We start from the raw sequence: 23855 nt of genomic DNA, 5'->3' as shown, positions 1-23855 counted from the left end.
CAGTGAAATGAAATCAACTTCCTCGTTTTTTTCAGGATTTGCAAATTCTTTTGGCTGGGTCATTTTCATAATCGGAGGGAAGTTTTAAGTCGTCTGTACCACACTCAATCACAAATATAAAGCAAATCTATTTTTGTACCCCAAAATGTACCCACTTCCTGTTTCAATAGCAGCCAAAACTCTGATCCTGTGAATTCAGTACGTTGCCCAGGTTTAGAAAATCAGCCAAGTCCAATATCTTGAGCTGGTTGTAAAGGGTAATAAAATAAAAAATTAACCCAGAAGGTGAAAATCAAACATGGAGTCAGGATTCCTATTAGACAGGGAGACTAAGGAGAAGGAAAGATAATGGCAGCTCAAATGGTTAGTTTGGTTGGGATTTTTTTAAGGTGGTTTTGAATACTTTCATTCATTCAGTCGTATTCATTGAATGCTTACTGTGTACTAAGCACTTGAGAGAGTATAACAATAAATGGACACATTCCCTGCCCACAACGAGCACTTAGAACAGTGCTTGGCACATATTAAATGCTTAACAAATACCATAATTAATATTGAAATCATATAGAACTGCCTGGATAAACTTCAGTCCAGTTAAAGAGGAAGAACAGTTCAAGAATACTTAGTACAGTGCTCTGCACACGTAGTTGTTGAATAAATACCACTGATTGATAATTGATTGACTAGTGAAAGGGATGATACAATAATAGTAATAATAATAATAATAATTTTGGTATTAAGCGCTTACTATGTGTCAAGCACTGTTCTAAGCACTGGGGGAGATACAAGGTAATTAGGTTGTCCCACATGGGGCTCACAGTCTTAATCCCCATTTTCCAAATGAGGTAACTAAGGTGCAGAGAATAATAATAATAATAATAATAATAATAATAATGATGGCATTTATTAAGTGCTTACTATGTGCAAAGCACTGTTCTAAGCGCTGGGGAGGTTACAAGGTGATCAGGTTGTCCCACAGGGGGCTCACAGTCTTAATCCCCGTTTTACAGATGAGGTAACTGAGGCACAGAAAGGTTAAGTGACTTGCCCAAAGTTACACAGCTGACAGTTGGCAGAGCCGGGATTTGAACCCATTACCTCTGACTCCAAAGCCCGGGCTCTTTCCACTGAGCCACGCTGCTTCTCTGTCTACAGGGGGAGGCAACCTTTTTCTTTATTTATTTACATGGTATTTGTTAAGCGCTTACTAGATGCCAGGCACCATACTAAGGGCTGGACTTGGTACATAGAAGCAGCATGTCCCTGTGTGGGACAGGGTCTTTGTTCAACCTGATTAGTTTGTATCTACCCCAGCGCTTAGTACGGTAATACAAAATTTAGTACAGTACTCTCCCCCACTTCAAAGCCTTATTGAAGACACATCTCATTCTTTCATTCTTTCATTGTCCTATTTACTGAGCACTCATTGTGTGCCTTTGCAAACAATTCTCCCAAGCACTGTACTAAGTGCTTGGGAGAATACAATACAGTGTTAAACAGACACATTTCCTGCCCATGCTTTGATCAGAGTTTGTACCAAAGTGGTAGCTGTTTGGGAAGATAGGAAGGAGCAGATCTGGAGCCTGGTACAGACAAACTTTATTGGCAGTCCAGTGACCTCACTCTAAGCAGGAGCAGGGTAGGGGAAGAAGGACAGAAAAATGGGATTTCAGAGACACCATCAAGGATTTCTTAGCCCTGAAGACAAGATAAAAACTAATATAAAAGCCGTTTTAAGGTAAGAAACTGGCTAGTTTTAATTCAAACTATATTCTGCATGTTTTAAGACTGAAGTGCAAACACAGAAAAAAGTAAATTAGTACAGTGTCAATAACCCCAATGCCAGAAATGGAAGCATTTTGTTGCAAATTAGGAAAAAATACTTGTATACAGGGGCCCCACAAAACTCTAAAAGCCCCAGAGCCACAGGAGAGTTAATCTAGCCTTATCCCCAACCCTTGTGTATCATGCTCAATAATGATTTACCAAATGGGTGAGTCATCTGCTAGCATAACAGTGGATAGAGCATTGGCCTGGGTGTCAGAAGGACCTGGATTCTAATTTTGGCTCCACCACATGCCTGCTGTGTGACTTTGAGCAAGTCACAACTTCTCTGGGCCTCAGTTACATCATCTGTAAAATGGGGATTAAGAGCGTGAATGCCATGTGGGACAGGGATTTCATCCAACTTGATTAACTTGTATCTATCCAGGAACAGTGCTTGGCACATAGTAAGCACTTAACAAGTACCATAATTATAATCTTCTCACTGTGCCTCGATCTCATCTATTTCACTGCTGACCCCTCGCCCATGTCCTTCCTCTGACCTGGAATGCCCTGCCTCCTCAAATCTGACAGTTACTCTCCCTCCCTCCAAAGCCTTATTGAAGGAGCATCTCCAAAAGGCCTTCCCTGACTAAGCCCCCCTTTCCTCTCCTCCCACCCCTTCTGCATCACCCTGACTTGCTCCTTTTGTTCTTCCCCTCTCCCAGTCTCACATCACTCATGTATATATCTGTAATTTATTCATTTATATTAATATCCATCTCCCCCGAAAGCTTGCTGTGGGCAGGGAATGTGTCTGTTTATTGTTGTATTTTACTCTCCCAAGTACTTTAGTGCAGTGCTCTGCACACAGCAAGTGCTCAATAAATATTATTGAATGAATTGAATGAATGAATCTACCAAGCTGCCTCAACTGGCCCAGGACATCTAACGTCGCCTGGGACAGTGAGCCACCCAAGAACACTGAAATCTCTGCCAAGCTGCCTCATCTGGCCTAGGGCATCAAACCTGGCCTAGGACAGAGTTGTCCAAGGACCCAGAGCTCTCCTGCCAAGGTGTCTCAGCCTGCCTAAAACCACCAGGACACAGATCTCACTCCTGAACTCCTGCGATCAAGAAACCACCATTCCTTCATCTTTCCTCTCCCTGAAACCTGGCCTGAATATACAGTGGAGAACACCGAACAGGTGAGGTTGTCTGACATCCTGTTGACAAAGCCTGTCTTTTTACATATCAACCCAGCTCTCTGTTTACTTCAAAACATCCCCTCTTCACTCTTGAGGACCCAAGGACCCAATCAGTCATATTTATTAAGCGCATATTGTGTGGAGAGCACTGTACTAAGCACTTGGGAGAGTACAATGAAATAGAATTGGTAGAAATGTTTCCACCCCACAGCAAGCATACCGTCTAGAGGGGGAGACAGACACTAATATAAATAAGTACATATCATATGGATATGTACATAAAGGCTATGGGGCTGAGGCGGAGTGAATAAAGGGTGCAAATCCAAATGCAAGGGTGATGAAAAAGGGAGTGGGAGAAGAGATGACCTAGTCAGTGTAAGCTCCCTCTTTCTGTCTCCCCACCTCTAGATTGTGAGCTTGTTGTGGGCAGGGATCGTCACTGTTCATTATTGTATTGTACTTTCCCAAGTGCCTAGTACAGTGCTCTGCGCACAGTAAGGGCTTAATAAATATGATTGAATGAATGAATGAATGAATGTAGGCAGGAAACAAGTCCTACTGATGGCGGCGGTTGTTCCGGATGGCCACCAAGTCGCCGGGCGACTAAAGAATTAGACTGCATGTGACTGCCGAAAGTTTTAATAAAGTTTTATTGGTATGGCCGAAGACCGAATAGGGGGTAACGCACCCGGCGGGCTCATTTCCTTAAGGGAAAAGGCCCTGAGTGTCTGATACAGCAGGCTTATATAAGATTTGAAAACAGTGGGGACTGGATTGGTACAGATTTGGTGCAGAGCTGGGCGGAGTCTATCTCCTTATTTAGTTTGGTTCCTGGACCCAGCCAGTGGGCTGCAGGGTCTAAGGCCCATCACCTCCTCCAGGAAGCCTTCCCAGACTGAACCCCCCTTTTCCTCTGCTCCTCCTCTCCTCCCCATTGCCCCTCTGCTCTACCCCCTTTCCTACCCCACAGCACTTGTGTACATTTGTACATATTTACTATTCTATTTATTTTATTAATGATGTGTGTATATAATTCTATTTATCTATTTTGATGCTATTGATGCCTGTCTACTTGTTTTGTTTCATTATCTGTCTCCCCCCTTCTAGACTGTGAACCCATTGTTGGGTAGGGATTGTCTCTGTTGCCGAATTGTACTTTCCAAGCACTTAGTACAGTGCTCTGCACACAATAAGCTCTCAATAAATATGATTGATTGAATGAATGAATGAAAGGTGATTGAATGCTTTAAAGTAATGGGATTCTGTTTGATTCCAGGGGCAGAGAGGTAACCACTGGAGGTTCTTGAGGAGTGGGGAAACATGGACTGAACGTTTTTACAGAAAAATGATCCCGGCAGCAGAGTGAAGAATGGACTGGAGTGAGGAGAGACAGAAGGCTGGGAGGTCAGTGAAGAGGCTGATACAGTAACCAAGGTGGGATAGGATAAGTGCTCAGTACACGTTTGAATAAAATGGCAGTTTCAGGGTTATTGCTTTGGTAAACCTTGTTTTCTCTATGTCTCTAGCTATATTTAAGATTATTCAATTGTCAGATTGATTTTCATTGAGGGATTTTCTAAAATTTATAATTCATTCAATTGTATTTATTGAGCGCTTACTGTGTGCAGAGCACTGTACTAAGCGCTTGGGAATTACAAGTTTGCAACATATAGAGACGGTCCCTACCCAACAGCGGGCTCACAGTCTAGAAGGGGAGCTTGTACCTAGCCCAGTGCTCAGAACAGCACTTGACCTGTAGGAAGCACTTAAATACATTATTATTGTTATTACTGGAATGGACATTCTCAGATTACCCAAGTTTTGAGTTTTCTGTAGGAAGCAGACAACAGCTGGGCCCAGCAGGAAGACAAGGGCCTGCACACTGCCCACCCCCGCCACCACAGCTGTTGGGAGATGGAGGTTGTGGAGGGCAGGGGGTTGTTGTTATTGTGAGTGTGTGTATTGGGGGCAGGGGGGCATACGGGGCATAATGAAATGTTTCATACAGCAAATGGATAGGCCACACAAAACTGAAACAAAAGATTTTCAAAAGATGATCTGTCACAGCTTTCCCACCCATGCCATTGACAGTTACAGTGAAAACTTTTTACTATATAATGTCAGGCAAAAGACTGAGAAGAAAAGCAGAAAAATATTTTAATTAGGCAACATCAAATGTATGAAAGTCTGCTTAGAAGGGAATTATTTCATTTGGGGCAGGGGTTGAACCAGATAAAAGCTCTAATGTACCCTGGGAATTGAAAGCCCATTAGGTATCTCCAGGCTATCGTTTGCTCCTTACACGCTCTCTCAGACTATGAAGGAACCCCATTCCAAGCAGAGGCTCCCTGCTCTCACCCAAGTGCTACTAGGGCTAGTTTTAGCTTAGGCCAGCAGTACAGAGGAGGTAAGAGCTAATTGGAAGGATTAAGAGGGTTGATGATGATGATGATGATGGCATTTATTAAGTGCTTACTATGTGCAAAGCACTGTTCTAAGCACTGGGGAGGTTACAAGGTGATCAGGTTGTCCCACGGGGGGCTCACAGTCTTAATCCCCATTTTGCAGATGAGGGAACTGAGGCACAGAGAAGGGAAGTGCCTTGCCCAAAGTCACACAGCTGACAAGTGGTGGAGCCAGGATTAGAACCCATGACCTCTGGGTCCCAAGCCCGTGCTCTTTTCACTGAGCCACGCTGCTTCTCTACAGCCATCATGGGGTCCCCACTGAAATCAGTGGGCCCAAAGCACCATCTAATTGTTCTCAAATTAAGGCAGCACAAATGGAGAAACAGGTTAAACAAGGTTTCACCATTCATGGTAATAAATGCTGATAAGGACCTGTTTAATGTTTGCTTTACAAGATCCAGGACAAAAAAGTACAGAAACTCCAAAAGTAGGGAGAAGATGTGTTGCCAACTTGTACTTCCCAAGTACTTAGTACAGTGCTCTGCACACAGTAAGCGCTCAATAAATACGGTTGAATGAATGTGTAAAGGCGGACAAATCGATCAATCGTATTTATTGAGTGCTTACTGTGTGCAGAGCACTGTACTAAGCGCTTGGGAAGTACAAGTTGGCAACATATAGAGACAGTCCGTACCCAACAGTGGGCTCACAGTCTAAAAGGGGGAGAAAGTTGGGTATTTGACAGCCTGGCAAATTTCACTTCCTGGTAAAACCAGCTTCACCTGGCATCCTATCCTGAAGTCCACCTCCTTCCCTGTCAATGAGATCAGCTCTGTTCTTTCCTCACCCAGCTCTGTGCTCCCAAGTGCTCTTCCTGCCTGGTCCCAGACCCCTCCTTAACGCCTATACCCTTCCTTCCAGATTAGTCACAAGCCCATAATTAGCCTCACCTGGTACAGATTGTTTTGTAAAAACCTATCTTGTCCCATCACTGCCACAGCCTTCCCTCTCCCTACTGTACAGCCTGCACCTTCTGAGATATCAGAAGAGGTGGGAATGAGTTCTCATTGGTTGGTAATTATAACTAAAATAGATAATAAGACTCCCAATCAGTGGTATCAAGTGGAATTACAGGTGAACAAGCAAGTTTTTTTCCCTTTTTTATGATGGTAGAAGGTACTTTAACAGCCACAGCAGAGGAGTGAGCATTGAAGTTAGAACAAAAGAAATGGAGGGAGATTTTTTTTTTTTTACAAAGCCATTCCAACTGTTCCCACCACCCAAAAGCCCTTAGGCCCAGGTTCCAGAAACAATAAATATAGGATAGTGATGTGAAAACCTGTTGGAAAGCACTTATTATTATTATCCATAACATTATAGAATACCCAGTATTAAAGCCAGATTTGGACAAGTTTAAACAGCATGATATAGTGGATAGAGCGTGGGCTTGGGAGTCAGAAGGTCATGGGTTCTAATCCCATCTCTGCCACTTGTCTGCTGTGTGGCCATGGCCAAGTAACTTCACTTCTCTGTACCTCCATTCCCTCATATGTTAAATGGAGAATGAGACTGTGAGCCCTATGAGGGACAGGAATTTGCTTGTATCCACTCCTGCACTTAGTACAGTGCCAGGCACATACTAAGCACTTAACAAATACAACAATTATTCTTATTACTAAGTTTAAAATATCCAAAAGTTCAAGACTTTTTGTAAAGCAGAGCTCTTTAATGAACCATTCAAATCACATGCTTTTGATTCAAATGGCCTCGCCTTTGACCTATTCATTCTGATCACATCTGCATCCTCATTGGTCAACAAAGATTTAGTACTTGCTTTTGATTTGTTTCTTGAGTTGTCAGTCAAGTTGACCTGGTCACAATGGACCACTCTAATTGTATTTAAGGATTGCTTGCAGAGCCTACTGTAGTATTTGGAGATTTTAGAAGAACCCTGGTAAGATTTAAAAGGGATCTGATGGTCATGAGGTAGTGTAGGTGTAATAAAATAAGTAGTCTTTCTAATTTTTCTAGATAATTAATTTTTGTAAGACACTGCTAAGGGGGAGGGCATATTGTTTTCTTACAGAGAGTTATTTTATTTGGGAAGAGTGGGGTTGATGTCTTAGCATTAACCATTTTTTAAAAATAGGTATATACTATGGAAGTGGGTTTCACTGCTCTTTAAGAAGACTAGTGAATTTATAATGGGAATTGAAAGAGGGGTAATAAGACTAAAACAAGAATACTATATAGGTTTATGTAGTAACTCTTTCTTGGGAGGGCTAGTTAAGAAAAAACAAATTTGAAAGGGAGAAGGAAAAACAGCTTCCTATACTACAGGAGTCCTGAACATCCCCCACCCCCTCTCAAACTGGTCTTGATATTGTCCCTGGCCACTTGGTAAAAATATTATAATGGTGTGCAACTTCTTTAGTCTTCAAGTTCTACCTTGATGTGTTCAAGAAGTCTTCTAAAATCTCTTATTTTGTGCATAAGGGAAGACTAGTGGATTATCTTACACGTGAGTTTATAAATGGTCTTTTTAGTAGACATCCTGTAGTAGAGCACTAAAGGTGACATCAATTAAACTTAATGAGCCTATAGCTCCCTAGTAAGAGTTAAATTTCTCATTCTAGGGATACCAAGACTGACTTGAAGCATCAATTAAGTGACCTGATAACAAATGCTTTACTACATACCAAGCACTGCAGTAGATACTGAGTAATTGAACTAGTTACTACCTCTATCCCATATGGGGTGTGCAGGCTAAGGAAAAAAAAATGTAGGTATTACCTCTCTGCTTCCTCCACTATGTGAGGAAGTTTAAATCACTTGCCCAAACTCATAACAGGAAGTGGCAGTACTGGGATTAGAGAACTCAAATCTCCTGATGCTCTTTACACTAGGCCGCACTTCTCTTCAATGTGCTCTACTACTGCCACTGCCCATCTATCAATCATCTTACCTTATCCACGTGGGATACAGACTGTCTAGTCTGCCTAAATTGTATGTGCCTCAGCATTTAGTTCAGTGCTGGGTACATTGCTATTGCTTGAGCATTTAGCTAAGTATTAAACCTATGCAGACAACCCTTCCTGAATAAAATTATTTCTCTAGCTCTAATTAGGGAAGTTATCAAATGATGATAATGGCAGGCCTGAACCTATAGGAAGAAGGTAGTGTGCATGTCAGTCATGTTCCCACTACAGTAGGGATGCAGCAAATGGTCAAATACACACAAGGGATTCACTATAGGACCCACTGTTCATTCAATTGTGTATATTGAACACTTACTGCGCGCAGAGCACTGTACTAAGTGCTTGGGAAAGCACAATATAACACATTCCCTACCGACAATAAGCTTACAGTCTAGAGGGGAGAAAGACATAATAAAAACAAACGAATTACCAATACGAACACAAGTGTTGTGGGGATGATTAAAGGGAACAAGTTACAGCTATGAGGAAGGGAGTGGGAGAAGAGGAAAGGGGGGTTTAGGGAAGGCCTCATGGAGATGTGCCTTCAGTAAGGCTTTGAAGTGGAGGAGAGTAATTGTTGGATATGAGGGAGGGAGGGTGTTACAGACTAGAGGCAGGATGTGGGCGAGGGGGAGGTGGCAAGATAGATGAGATGGAGGTACAGTGTGAAGGTTAGCATTAGAGGATCAAAGTGTGCAGGCTGGATTTAAGTAGGAGAGTAGTGAGGTTAGGTAGGCAGGGGCAAAGTGATTAAGTGTTTCAAAGTCAATGGTGAGGAGATTTTGTTTGATGTGGAGGTGGATGGGTAACGACTGGAGTTTGAGGAGTGGGGAAATGTGTCCTGAACGTTTTATAGGAAAATGACATGGGCAGCAGAGTGAAGTGACACTGTGGACCACCCCCTTCTCCTCAACATGCTATCCAACCTTGGCTTCACAGACTCTGTCCTTTCCTGGTTCTCCTCTTATCTCTCTGGCCATTCATTATCAGTCTCTTATGCGGGCTCCTCCTCCCCCTCACATCCCCTTATTGTAGGGGTTCCTCAAGGGTCAGTTCTTGGTCCCCTTCTGTTCTCTATCTACACTCACTCCCTTGGTGAACTCATTCAATCAATCAATTGTATTTATTGAGTGCTTCCTGTGTGCAGAGCACTGTACTAAGCGCTTGGGAAGTACAAGTCGGCAACACACAGAGACAGTCCCTACTCAACAGTGGGCTCACAGTCTAGAAGGGGGAGACAGAGAACCAAACCAAACATATTAACAAAATAAAATAAATAGAATAGATATGTACAAGTAAAATAGAGTAATAAATACTTACAAACATATATACATATATACAGGTGCTGTGGGGAAGGGAAGGAGGTAAGGGTAGGGGGATGGAGAGGGGGAGGAGGGAGAAAGGAAGGAGGGGGCTCAGCCTGGGAAGGCCTTCTGGAGGAGGTGAGCTCTCAGTAGGGCCTTGAAGGGAGGAAGAGAGCTAGCTTGGCAGATGTGGGGAGGGAGGATGACGTGGGCCAGGGGTCGGCGGCGGGACAGGCGAGAACGAGGCACGGTGAGGAGATTAGCGGCAGAGGAGCGGAGGGCGCGGGCTGGACTGGAGAAGGAGAGAAGGGAGGTGATGGAGAGCCTTGAAGCCGAGGGTGAGGAGTTTCTATCATCTCTACGCTGATGACACCCAAATCTACATCTCTGCCCCCTGCTCTCTCTCCCTCCCTTCAGGCTCATGTTGTCTCCTGCCTTCAGGACATCTCCATCTGGATGTCTGCCCGCTATCTAAAACTCAATATGTCCAAGACTGAACTCCTTATCTTCCCTCCCAAACCCTGCCCTATCCCTGACTTTCCCATCACTGCTGACGGCACTACCATCCTTCCTGTCTCACAAGCCCGCAACCTGGGTGTCATCCTCGACTCCGCTCTCTCGTTCACCCCTCACACCCAATCCATCACCAAAAACTGCCTAGACCAGTGCTTGGCACATAGTAAGCACTTAACAAATACTATTATTATTATTATTATCTCTGGGGCTGGGAGATCCAGGAGATCCAGTCAAGGATTCTTCCTATCTCCACCGGGCTTCACTGGGCTCCCAGTGGGACTTCTCTCCCTCATCTGGCTCTCGAAGCAGCTTGGGACTTTCAGTTCTTCTAACTGATAATAATGTCGGTATGTTACGTGCTTGCTATGTGCCAAGCACTGGGGTAGATTCAAGATAATCAAGCTGCACCCAGAATCTGTCCTATATGGGGCTCGAAATCTAAGTGTGAGGGAGAACAGGTACTGAATCCACATTTTGCAGATGGCGAAACTGAGGCCCAGGGCAGGTAAGTAGTCACAGAGCACCCAAGTGACAGAGCCAATATTAGAACCCAGGTCCATGCTTTTGTCACAAGGCCATGCTGTTTCTCAACTGCTTATGTCTCCATTTGTCACCCTGGCACTCAAAATGAAAAGTTAGCACTTAACGCCCTTAATTCCAGATTCAGCACTAGAACCTGTAAGCTAATGCCGTCATGATGTGCCCTGTCCAGTGTTTAATAAAACCCCACAGAAAACAAGAAAAGTAATAGCAGTGATCTTTCTAAAGGACCTTTTCCAGAAGAATCCTAAGGCTGTAAACAACTAATTCCCACAGTAGCAAAAGTAGTAGCAAACGTTCTTCCTTTTGCCCAGCTTTTTAATGGCTCCACTAGGAATTTAAGACAGCTGGGAAATATATAGCCTTCACCTTTGAAATAATTCCTTAAACATTCTGATTCCTGGGTACTGCGTAGAGACAACCAAGTTATATCCATTTAATAAATGGGGAGGGAAGGGAAGAGAGAGTACAGTGTGGTTCAGCCAGGCAGTGAAACAAACAATCCCCCAACAAATAGCACCCATAAGGAGAAGGGATAGCCCAGTGCTCGGATAATAGGTCTAAACATGACCCTGGCTCCATATAGTTAAGAGCCAGGGGTTTAGACAAGTGACCATGGCCTGATTTAGCCGAGGGATTTTGAGTGACTCAGCCCTGTAAAATATGCCCATCTCAGTAAACGAACGTGGTTTCTAGAGCACACAGAACATTCTCACTTGGCTCCATTTCACAGTTTCAATCGATGTTATTTACTGAGCGCTTACTGTGAGCACAGCACTGTACTGAGCGCTTGGTGTTCAAGTGCTTCAGCTAAAGGATCTCCAAGGAAGAGAACCCTGAAGAGTTATTTATGTGTTTTTCAAATCAGAATCTCCTGTGTCTCCTTGATCTGCTCCCTTTATTCATCCCCCTTAACCAGCCCCACAGCCCTTATGTACATACCTATAATTTTATTTATTTATATTAATGTCTGTCTCCCCCTATGAACTGTAAGCTCATTGTGGGCAGGAAGTGTGTCTGTTATATTGTTATACCTTCCCAGAGCGTAGTACAGTGCTCTGCACACAAGTGCTCAATGAATACGATTGACAGAATCATTTACAGTGATTGAGAAAGATCACTTAAACATAAGTACTGGAGGGAGGCAGAGGTGGAGTGGTTGCCTGATTATTAAACATTATTTCTAGTCCTCAAATCACTTATTACAATTAAAGTTAGACCTGCCAAAAACTAAAAAAAAAAATTCTTGAAGCAGTATGGCACAGTGAAAAGAGCATGGGGCTGGGATTCACAGGATCTAAGCTCTAATCCAGCCTCTGCCACTTACCTGCTGTGTGACCTTCGGCAAGTCACTTAACTTCTCTGTGTCTCAGCCCCCGTATCTGAAAAATGCCTGCTGTGTGACCTTGGGCAGGGCACTTCACTTCTCTGTGCCTCAGTTGCCTCATCTGTAAAATGGGGATTTGGTCTGTGAGCCCTACATGGGACAACGTGATTACCTTGTATCTACCCCAGTGTTTAGAACAGTGCTTGGCACATAGTAAGCGCTTAACAAATACCATTATTATTATTATTATGATCTCATTAAAAAATTATTCTACCCTATTTCTAAGGTAGAACAAGAAAAGACCTAAGTGAAATTAAGCATTCCTGTCAAAGATTTCGATAGTGTATTCAAAACCTCTTGACCCTTTTGTAGGAGGTAAGCCCATCAGCTAAGTTGAAAGATATCAAAGACGCTCCTTGCATTTTAACAGATATGGAGATTTTGCTAGTAATACTCTGTGTCACAATTTAGTAGGATAATACTGAAAATAACTATGTTGGGGTCATTTAGAGAGAGGGATCTCATCCTATGGAATGATTATTTTTAAAAAATTTGTTGGACCCAATCCATGTCCCATGTGGGGCTTCCAGTCGTAATCCTCATTTTCTAGGTGAGGTAGCTGAGGCCTGGAGAGGTGAGGTTGCTTGCCCAAGGTCACACAGCGGAGAAGTGGCGGAGCCGGGATTGGAAGTCCAGTCCTCTGGCTACTGAGCCTGTGCCATGCTGCTTCTCCATTGTACTTGACTTGTAACTGGTCTGGAGTGCACTTAAATGTAGGTACTGGCTGATGTTTGGAGTTCTTCTACCGGTGAATGTATTGCCTGAACGCCAGTCTGCATCAAAAGAATGGCTGAATGGGTACAGTGAGTAGGTTGGTGTTAGAGTGAAGTGAAAGTTGCTGAATTGTAGTAGGAAATCAGTGAGGTAAAATAGGAGGGCACAAGGTGATTGAGTGCTTTAAAGCTATCAGTAAGGAATTTCTGTTTGATTTGAAAGTGGATGGGTAACCCCTGGAGGTTCTTGAGTGGAGAAGCATGGATTGAATTTTTTAATAAAAAATGATCCAGGGAGCAGGATGAAGTAATAATAATGATAATAATCATATTTGTTAAGCACTTACTGTATGCTAAGCACTGGTGTAGATACAAGATAATTAGGTTCCACATGGGGCTCACAGTCTAAGTAGGAGTCAGAACAGGTATTGAATTCTGGTTTTTTATGGTATTTGTAGTACTTACTACATGCCAGACACTGTTCTAAGCGCTGAGGTAGACATATGCTAATCAGTCCATGTCCCACAAGGGGCTCACAGTCTTGAGAAGCAGAGTGGCTTAGCGGAAAGTGCACGGGCTTGGGAGGGAGTCAGAGGTCGTGAGTTCTAATCCTGGCTCTGCCGCTTGTCAGCTGTGTGACTTTGAGCAAGCACAACTCCTCTGTGCCTGTTACCTCATCTGTAAAATGGGGATTAAAACTGTAAACCCCATGTGGGACAACCTTATTAGCTTGTATCTACCCCAGAGTTTAGAACAGTGCTTGGCACATAGTAAGTGCTTAACAAATACCAATGTTATTATTATTATTACTATTAATCACCAGGCACCTGAGAGGTTGAGGAGGATTAGGATGGAATAGTCTGTTGGACTTGGCAAGGAGGAGATCATTGGTGACCTTTGAGAGAGTGGTTACTGTGGAGTGAAGGGGATGGAAGCCAGATTGGAGGGTGTCAAGGAGAGAATTGGAGGAGAGTAATTTGACAGTAGGTTTAGATAACTTGCTCAAGGAATTTGGAGAGCAATGGTAGGAGGGAGGTGGGGTGATAACAGGAAAGAGCTGTGGGGTCTGGGTGTGTGTGTGTGTGTTAGGATAGGGGCCATATGGGCATGTTTGAAAGCAGGAGGAGGTGGAGGGATGGGGGTGCTGAGGAGGGTGTTAAATGTCTGGAACAAGTGGAAATGGTGATGGGAATGGGTATCGATCAATCAATCGTATTTATTGAGCACTTACTGTGTGCAGAGCACTGTACTAAGCACTTGGGAAGTACAAATTGGCAACATATAGAGACAGTCCCTACCCAACAGTGGGCTCACAGTCTAAAAGGGGGAGACAGAGAACAAAACCAAACATACTAACAAAATAAAATAAATAGAATAGATATGTACAAGTAAAATAAATAAATAGAGTAATAAATATGTACAAACATATATACATATATACAGGTGCTGTGGGGAAGAGAAGGAGGTAAGATGGGGGGATGGAGAGCGGGAGAGGAAGGAGGGGGCTCAGTCTGGGAAGGCCTCCTGGAGGAGGTGAGCTCTCAGTACGGCTTTGAAGGGAGGAAGAGAGCTAGCTTGGTGGATTGGCAGAGGGAGGGCATTCCAGGCCAGGGGGATGATGTGGGCCAGGGGTCGATGGCGGGACAGGCGAGAACGAGGTACGGTGAGGAGATTAGTGGCAGAGGAGCGGAGGGTGTGGGGTGGGCTGTAGAAGGAGAGAAGGGAGGTGAGGTGGGAGGGGGTGCAGTGATGGAGAGCCTTGAAGCCCAGGGTGAGGAGTTCAATGGTGGAGAAAAAATTTTGCTGGGCAGAGTTAAGGCAGGCAAGGATAAACTTGCCTTACTGAGCTCACCTCCTCCAGGAGGCCTTCCCAGACTGAGCACCCCCCTTATCCTCTGCTCCTCCACTCCCCATCGCCCACACTCCCTCCCTCTGCCCTACCCCCTTCCCCTCCCCACAGCACTTGTGTATATTTGTACATATTTATTACTCTATTATTAATGATGTGCATATATCTATAATTCTATTTATCTTGATGGTACTGACACCTGTCTACTTGTTCTGTTTTGCTGTCTGTCTCCCTCTTCTAGACTGTGAGCCCATTGTTGGGTAGGGACTGTCTCTATATGTTGCAGAACTGTACTTTCCAAGTGCTTAGGACAGTGCTCTGCACACAGTAAGCACTCAATAAATATGATTGAATGAATGAAACTTGAAGTGCACAAAATCAGCCTATTTAGATTTCTGCTAGCAGCTCTCTGTAGCTCATGCACAAGAGCGAAGGAGGCAGACTGTGAAGGTGATTCAGGGCTGTGGATTAGTGGTACAAGATGGATGAAGAGATAAGGGAGCAAGTGAGTTGAGTTCAGTAGAGAGGGTGGGGTTGAGAGCTTCAATTTGGTCAAGGGTAGGTAATTTGGGTATGGAGACTAAGTGGGACAAGATGAATTGAGGAAAAATTGGGTAGGGTCTAAAAATCAGAAGTCTCTGTAGGGAACAGTACAGATTTACGGGGAGGTGTGTGGGAGAGAAGGCAAGTGAGGAGGTTGTGGTCAGATCACTAGATTTCAGAGTTGGTGAGGGTAGAGTTATGCAGTGATTTAGAGATGATATCGAGTATGTATCCAAGTTAGTGGGTGATGGGATGGAGCAGGATGTCAGTGGAGTTGAGTGATAGAAGGCAGGTAGCAGAAGGGTCATCAGGAATATCAGTATGGGTATTGAAGACCCCAAGGATCAATGTAGGCATGGAGAAAAAGAGAAGAAATGTGAGAGGGATCAAAATGGTGAAAGAAATTGGAGGTGGGACCTGGGGAGTGGTAGATGACTGTTACTAGAATCTGGAGTGGGTGGTAGAGATGGATATGGGCTTTGAAGGAAGGGAAAGAAAGGGGTAGGGGAGGTGGAATGATGTGAAAGTGGGATTGGGGCATAACTCCTTTCCCAGTGAGTCTGGGGGACTGGGAGGAGATGAGGCTGAAGCTACATGGTCAGCTGTAATAGATCTGTGTCAATACCCCATCTCTGGGTCTGGGTTGCTGCTCTTTATATAGCAGGTTAAACCACTGATCAACCGAAGTCTAATCCTATCTTAGTCTTGTCTTAAGCTATCAAGTTGTTTCTGATCAATAGCAACTCCATGGACACATCTCTCCCAGAATGCCCCACTCTCCATCTGCACTCATTCTGGTAGTATAGCCGTAGAGTTTTTTTGGTACAAATACTGAAGTGGTTTACTATGCAGTAAACTTGAGTCTCCATCCTTGACTCTTTCCCCATGCCACTGCTGCCCAGCACAGGTGAATTCTGACTTGTAGTAGATTGCCTTCCACTCACTAGCCATTGCTCAAGCTAGGAATGGAATGGGTCTGCCTCTGACTCTCCCTCCCATAGCCAAGACTGGTAGAGTACTGAGAAACTTCTGACTCTCCCTCCCATAGCCAAGACTGGTAGAGTACTGAGAAACTCTCCAGATAATAATAATGGTATTTGTTAAGCACTTACTATGTGCAAAGCACTGTTCTAAGCACTAGGGAGGTTACAAGGTGATCAGGTTGTCCCGGGGTGGGGCTCACAGTTTTAATCCCCATTTTACAGATGAGGTAACTGAGGCACAGAGAACTTAAGTGACTTGCCCAGTCACACAGCTGACAGTTGGTGGAGCGGGTATTTGAACCTGTGACCTCTGACTCCCAAGTCCGTGTTCTTTCCACTGAGCCACGCTGCTTCTCCAGATGTGATCTTGGGGATGGGGGTGGAGTGGGGAGGGTATCTCTTGGTACTAGTATAAAAAGTTTGTCTTTTGGGCAACATGATTCTCAACATTTATCTTCTAACTTCAGGCACTACAGAGCAAAGTGATCAGAGGCATGGACTCAGCTAAGGAAGCCACAACTGACCAAATGTGATGTAGCCAAGGAAGTGAAAACCCTACCAATTACCAATGAGGAATTAGGTTAGAACTATACTAACAACGAATGAATACAACTTTTCTATCTAACCTTCCCTCAACCTATACAGCTTCTTTCAAGTAAGATATTGCAGTAATAATAATAATTATTATTATTATAATAATAATAATTTTTGTTAAGTGCTTACTATGTGCCAAGCAATGTTCTAAGTGCTGGTGTAGAGACAAGGTAATCAGGTTGCCCCATGTGGGGCTCACAGGCTTCATCCCCATTTTGCAAATGAGGGAACTGAGGCCCAGAGAAGTGAAGTGACTGACCCATACAGCTGACAAGTGGCAGATCTGGGATTAGAACCCATGAGCTCTGACTCCCAAGCCAGGGCTCTTTCCACTGAGCCACACAGTAATGTTGGTATGCAGCAATCTCTTTATACAGAGAACCTACACACTAAGCGATATTTGTAAGCCTCCGTCAGAGAACCTTCCTCGTTTAAAACATGATTACTGGTATCTGATCAGGGTCAAGATATTTCCACTTGTTACCCCCTAATTACTGTAAAGAACTTTAGCATAATGAAACGCCAAATCCAGGCTTGGAGCTACATAAAGTTGAAATCTCTTTTCTTTCTCTTGCCTATTCTCTTTTTCCCTTCTTCCCCCTTTTCTTTCGCTACCACCAACTTCACGCCCCTCTCTTCCCGCGCACCCCCCTCTCTCCCCCCGGTGTCTCTCTCCCCCCCCCCCCGTGTCTCTCTCCCCCCCGTGTGTGTGTCTCTCTCTCTCTCTCTCTCTCTTCCCCCCCCGCAGCTGAACTTGCAGTGTCTGGAATCTCTGGTGTTCCACTTAAGGAGCAGCAGCAAAAGGAGCTGCGGTACTTTGTGTACTTGGGTGCCCTGTCAGAAGATCTCCACTCCACTGTCTACCAACATTCTCTGAATCTGATGAAAGAGAAAGAACAGAGTAGCCAGAAAATTTTATCCCAGCTCTGTGACATAATTGAACTGGTAAGGTGCCTGGAATGACAATTTTACTTAGTGCACTCAGTCACACTGTAGGGAATTCAAAGTGCAGCATGGCTTAGTGGAAAGAGCACAGACCTGTGAGTTGAAGAACCTGGGTTCTAATCTCAGCTCTGAAATTGCTTGCTGTCTGACCTTGGACAACTTTTCTCTGCCTCTGTTCCCTCCACTATATAATGGGGTCAAATACCTGTGCTTTCTCATACTTAGACTGAGTCCCATGAGGTACTGTCAGAACTAATTCACTTTTTAATGGTATTTAAGAACTTACTATGTGCCAGGCATTGGGGTAGGTACAAGCTAATCAAGTTGATCAGTCTGTGCCCCACATGGTACCCAGTTTTTATCCCCATTTTACAAATGAGGTATTAGGCACAGAGAAGTTAAGTTCATTCACTTATTCAATCATATTTGAGCACTTTGTGCGCAAAGCACTGTACTAAGGATGTGGGAGAATATGATTCAAAAATAGTCACATTCCCTGCCCACAGTGAGCTTACAGTCTAAAGGGACTTAAGTGACTTGCCCAAGGTGACACAGCAGATACTGGCAGAGGCAGGGTTAGAACGACAGATGTAGTACAGTGCTCTGCACACAGTAAGCGCTCAATAAATACGATTGAATGAATGAACCAAGATCCTTCTGTCTCCCAGGCCCCTGCTCTATCCACTATCCCACACTGCTCAGCATGTACCATGTAAACTTGTACCTACCCCAGCACTTAAAACAGTGTTTGACACATAGTAAGCACTTAATAAATACCATAAAATACTCCAGGTGTGAAGTAGGGGAAAGAAGAGGTGATAGTAAGATACCTCAGTACTGGAAACCAGGAGAATAAAGCTTTAGAAACTTGATAATAATAATTATGATGACATTTATTCATTCATTCATTCAATCATATTTACTGAGTGCTTACTGTGTGCAGAGCACTGTACTAAGTGCTTGGGAAGTACAAGTTGGCAACATATAGACACGGTCCCTACCCAACAGTGGGCTCACAGTCTAGAAGACTTTATTAAGTACTTACTATGTGCAAAGCACTGTTCTAAGCTCTGGGGAGGTTACAAGCTGATCAGGTTGTCCCACGGGGGGGGGGCGGGGGGGCTCACAGTCTTCATCCCCATTTTACAGATGAGGTAACTGAGGCACAGAGAAGTTAAGTGACTTGCTGAAAGTCACACCCCTGATAACAGGCAGAGCCAGGATTTGAACCCAGGATCACTGACTCCAAAGCCCGTGCTCTTTTCCACTGAGCCACGCTTCTTCTTCTTCTTGATAGTAGCTAAAGTAGGGACGCCGTCTCCACTCTTAATGGTGGTGATGGCTCTCCCACAAACACCCCTCTCCCTCCCCCGGCCTCTGCTGCCTGAATTGGAATATTGTTCTAGTAGGCTCCTATAGAAGGAACCATTCTGAACTCAAACTTAATCCTACTAGACCCTACTTCTAAACTGAGGGCTGAATACTATCTCTTAGGCCATGCATATCAAGAAAACTGGAGGTGAACAGAGTGCCCAAGAGAAACTGCAACAGATGTGGCTTGAATGGAATAAGGAATCTCCCCAGGAGCTTATGTCTCAAGGCTCAGCCCAGCCAGAGGTATGTCAAAGGAATTAACATTAACAGTTTTGGGGGATGGTGCTGAATATAATCTGGCAGGGGCTATCAGGGTATATATCACAATAGACTATGAATGTCTCAAAGCACCTTGAATAAACTACAATTGCTAAAACTTAAGGACCACATCTAACCTTTCAAAACACCAAACTAAGTTGAATTATAGGAATTCAAGGGATAATAATAATTGTGGTATTTAGTGCTTACTATGTGCCAGGCACTGTACTAAGTACTGGGATGGATACAAGTAAACTGGATTGGACACAGTCCCCGTACCATGTGGCACTCACAGTCTCAATACCCTAGATCTGCCCTTTCCTCTCCATCCAAACCGCTACCCTGCTGGTTCAGTCTCTCATCCTATCCTGATTGGATTACTGCATCAGCCTCCTCTCTGATCTCCCATCCTCCTGTCTCTCCCCACTTCAGTCTATACTTCATTCTGCTGCCCGGATTATCTTTGTACAGAAATGCTCTGGGCATGTTACTCCCCTCCTCAAAAAACTCCAGTGGCTGCCTGTCAACCTACGAATCAAGCAAAAACTCCTCAGTCTCAGCTTCAAGGCTCTCTATCACCTTGTCCCCTCCTACCTCACCTCCCTTCTCTCCTTCTACCGTCCAGCACGCACCCTCCGCTCCTCTGATGCTAACCTCCTCACTGTGCCTCATTCTCGCCTGTCCCGCCGTCGACCCCCAGCCCACGTCCTTCCCCTGGCCTGGCATGCCCTCCCACCACACATCCGCCAAGCTAGCTCTCTTCCTCCCTTCAAAGCCCTACTGAGAGCTCACCTCCTCCAGGAGGCCTTCCCAGACTGAGCCCCCTTTTTCCTCTCCTCCTCCACATCCCCCCACCCTAACTCCTTCCCCTACCCACAGCACTTGTATATATTTGTACAGATTTATTACTCTATTTTACTTGTACGTATTTACTATTCTATTTATTTTGTTAATGATATGCATATAGCTATAATTCTGTTCTGATGGTTTTGACACCTGTCTACATGTTTTATTGTCTGTCTCCCCCTTCTAGACTGTGAGTCCGATGTTGGGTAGGAACCATCTCTATATGTTGCCGACTTGTACTTCCCAAGCGCTTAGTACAGTGCTCTGCATACAGTAAATGCTCAATAAATACGATTGAATGAGTGAATCCCTATTTTACAGATGAGGTAACTGAGGCACAGAGAAGTGAAGTGACTTACCCAAGGTCATAAAGCAGACAAGTGGCAGAGCTAGGATTAGAACCCATGAGCTTCTGAGTCCCAGGCTCGTGCTCTATCCACACCATGCTCCTTATCAAGTAATGCAAGTGTGCCACAACCCTAAATGCAAATACCGCTCCTTTTTCAGTCTTACTTAAAAGGAATGTAATTGTCTTTGTGTGTATTCCTCAACCTTCTCCAGATAATAATTGGATGACTAACTCTTAACACAAAATTAAAGGCTCAGCTTCTTACTGAAAAAATTGTGCTTCATTCAACTTTGGGGGAAACTGCAAATTCAGAAAAAAGAACAAGAATAATGAAGTTTGCAAAAGCTATTTTCCCTTCAAAGCCCTACTGAGAGCTCACCTCCTCTAGGAGGCCTTCCCAGACTGAGCCCCCTCCTTCCTCCCCCCCCACCCCCCCCGCCTTACCTCCTTCCCCTCCCCACAGCACCTGTATATATGTTTGTACATATTTACTACTCTATTTTACTGGTACATATTTACTATTCTATTTATTTTATTTTGTTAATATGTTTTGTTTTATTGTCTGTCTCCCCCTTCTAGACTGTGAGCCCGTTGTTGGGTAGGGACCGTCTTTACATGCTGCCAATTTGTACTTCCCAAACGCTTAGTACAGTGCTCTGCACACAGTAAGCGCTCAATAAATACGATTGAATGAATGAATAATAATAATAATATTGGTATTTGCTAAGCGCTTACTATGTACCAAGCACTGTTCTAAGTGCAGGAAAAATATTGGCAGTGGTGGGATTCGAACCCACACCCCCAAAGAGACTGGAGCCTTAATCCAGCACTTTAGATGCTTGGCCATGCTCTGGAATTATAAAGATGGTTCTCCAACTTCTCTACTAAAAACACTCCTTCATTGAACTTCCCCACAGTTCTAACAACTAACTTCAACAGAATTTACTCTCAACTCTCTAGACTTTTCTAGACTGTTTCTAGACTGTGGGCCTGTTTTTGGGTAGGGATTGTCTCTATGTGTTGCCAAATTTTACTTTCCAAGGTCTTAGTACAGTGCTCTGCATACAGTAAGTGCTCAATAAATATGATTGAATGAACTCTTCTGAGTTTATAAGCAGGGTCTTGTCTTATGCTGTGAAGTCATCTCTGACCCATAGCGACTCCATGGACACACCACTCCCAGAATGCCCCAACTCCATCTGCAATCATTCTGGTAGTGTATACTTAGAGTTTTCTTGGTCAAAATATGGACATGGTTTACCATTGCCGCCTTCCTCGCAGTAAACCTGTCTCTGCCCTTGACTCTCTCCCATGCTGCTGCTGCCCAGCACAGGTGAGTTTTGACTTGTAGCAGATTGCCTTCCTTTCGCTAGTCACTGGCCAAGCTAGGAATGGGATGGGTATGCTTCTGCTTGACTCTCCCTCCCATAGCCAAGACTGGTAAAGTAGAAGAAACTAAGCAAGAAATTGAGGCATTAATTTTATCTAACCTCCTGGCCACTGACCTAGTTGTCATGAAGTTACATGACTCTATAGACAATAAGCTCAAGATAGGTTTAGTTTCCTGCCTAACTCTTCATTGCAGTCATAGCACTCAAATACTATCAGCTTGAAGCCACAGTCACTAGGTATCAAGGCAATTGAACAGTGTGACTGAGAACCAGCGCTTAGAGCAGTGCTTGGCACATAGTAAGTGCTTCCTATGTGCCAAGCACTGTTCTAAGCACTGGGGTAGATACAAGGTAATCAGGTTGCCCCTTGTGGGGCTCACAGTCTTAATCCCCATTTTACAGATGAGGTAACTGAGGCACAGAGACGTTAAGTGACTTGTTCAGTCACACACCTGACAAATGGCAGAGCGGGGATTAGAACCCACGACTTCTGACTCCCAAGCCCGTGCTCTTTCCACTAAGCCAGGCATAGACCAGGGTTGGGCTAGAACTTGACTGAACTAATAATGCAGTTAAGTGCCAAACTGTTAATGACTCCAGACTACTAGATTGCAGAGTATTAAAATACAGTAGTTCTATTTCTAGGGCAAAACTTGATGGTAATCAAAACATTAAACTAAAGCTACCTACATTTTGAGGAGACTCAAAAGGAAACGCTTTATGCAGCCAACTGCCCCATAGATAACCACACTCCTAGAGGAAACTAAGAAGGATAAACTTGGCATGAATGCAGAGGCCAGCAACACACCCCCTTAAATCTAAACTAGTGAAGCAGTCAGAGAATGCTTACCAACTGTTATATTGTACTCTTGAAAGCACTCAGTGCCCTGCTTTGCACCATTACAATTGATGGTGACTTCTGAGAATTATTGTAATTAAGTGCTGTGGCTAACTCCCATACTCACACTTGCTTTCTCTTCCCACAGATTAAGACGCAAACAATCCTGACCCATGGTCTCCTTATGACACATGGCTTTCTTCAACAACTCCATGCTGCTGCCCTACTTAGAGTTCAGGGCCTCCATGCCAGCATCCAGGATGACATTCAACAGGTAGCTGACTGTGCGGCAGAGCTTCAAACTACCTTCTCTGCAGCAAATAGGTTTGAGGATCTACCTAATGATCTTCTGATGGAGAGTCAGGAGCTCTTTAGGGTGATTCAAAAGTCTTTGGTTAAGCTGCTGAACCACCTAGAATCAGGTCCTACCCTTAACTGGATTGTGGGGCCTCTTTCTCCTTCTGCTTAGGTTGATGTAAACCCTGGACTTTTGTAGAATTCCTATTCCTAATATAACCATTTAGTTGTACCAGAATGGGAGGCTGAAAACTGCATTCTACCATTAATTTGCTCCCTGAAGTGTCCTAATAACAAGGTTTTTCTAGTAGAAATTGAATACTGGAATAAGGTTCTCATCTAGCAGTAACTCAAGCTACAATAAACTTAATTGCATTCAGCCTTGCGGTCTTGGATCTTCCTTTATAAACACATAGCTATTTTGTAGAGTGGTAGCATGACTGGACCTAAGATGTAATGGTATCTTCTTTGGCTCAGATCTAAAACAAGAACTAATTTCCTTTGCTTTCAAGAACGGGTTTCTCAAACACTACCTAAACTTACCAGTTGTCATGCATCACTGGTTCTAGACAGTGGATCAATGAGAGATTGGCCTAAGGAAAGAGCAAATGAGTTTAAATCAATGTGGGTGGCTTGGTCAGACTTCCATGCAATTCATTCATTGGAGAAGCAGCATGGCTCAGTGGAAAGAGCACAGGCTTGGGAGTCAGAGTTCATGGGTTCAAATCCCGGCTCCACCAATTGTCAGCTGTGTGACTTTGGGCAAGTCA

At 44.1% G+C, this 23855-nt stretch overlaps 1 pseudogene; it reads left to right on the top strand.

Annotated features, from left to right (window-relative positions):
* Nucleotides 1–16687: 16687 nt before the first annotated feature.
* On the top strand, nt 16688–23435 carry LOC119948120 (annotated as a pseudogene).
* The last annotated feature ends 420 nt before the right edge of the window (nt 23436–23855 follow it).

Source organism: Tachyglossus aculeatus, chromosome X4 (assembly GCF_015852505.1).
Source record: "Tachyglossus aculeatus isolate mTacAcu1 chromosome X4, mTacAcu1.pri, whole genome shotgun sequence".
Taxonomy (NCBI): Eukaryota; Metazoa; Chordata; class Mammalia; order Monotremata; family Tachyglossidae; genus Tachyglossus; species Tachyglossus aculeatus.
The sequence above is the reverse complement of the archived record's forward strand: the minus strand, read 5'-3'. Positions and strand labels throughout refer to the sequence as shown.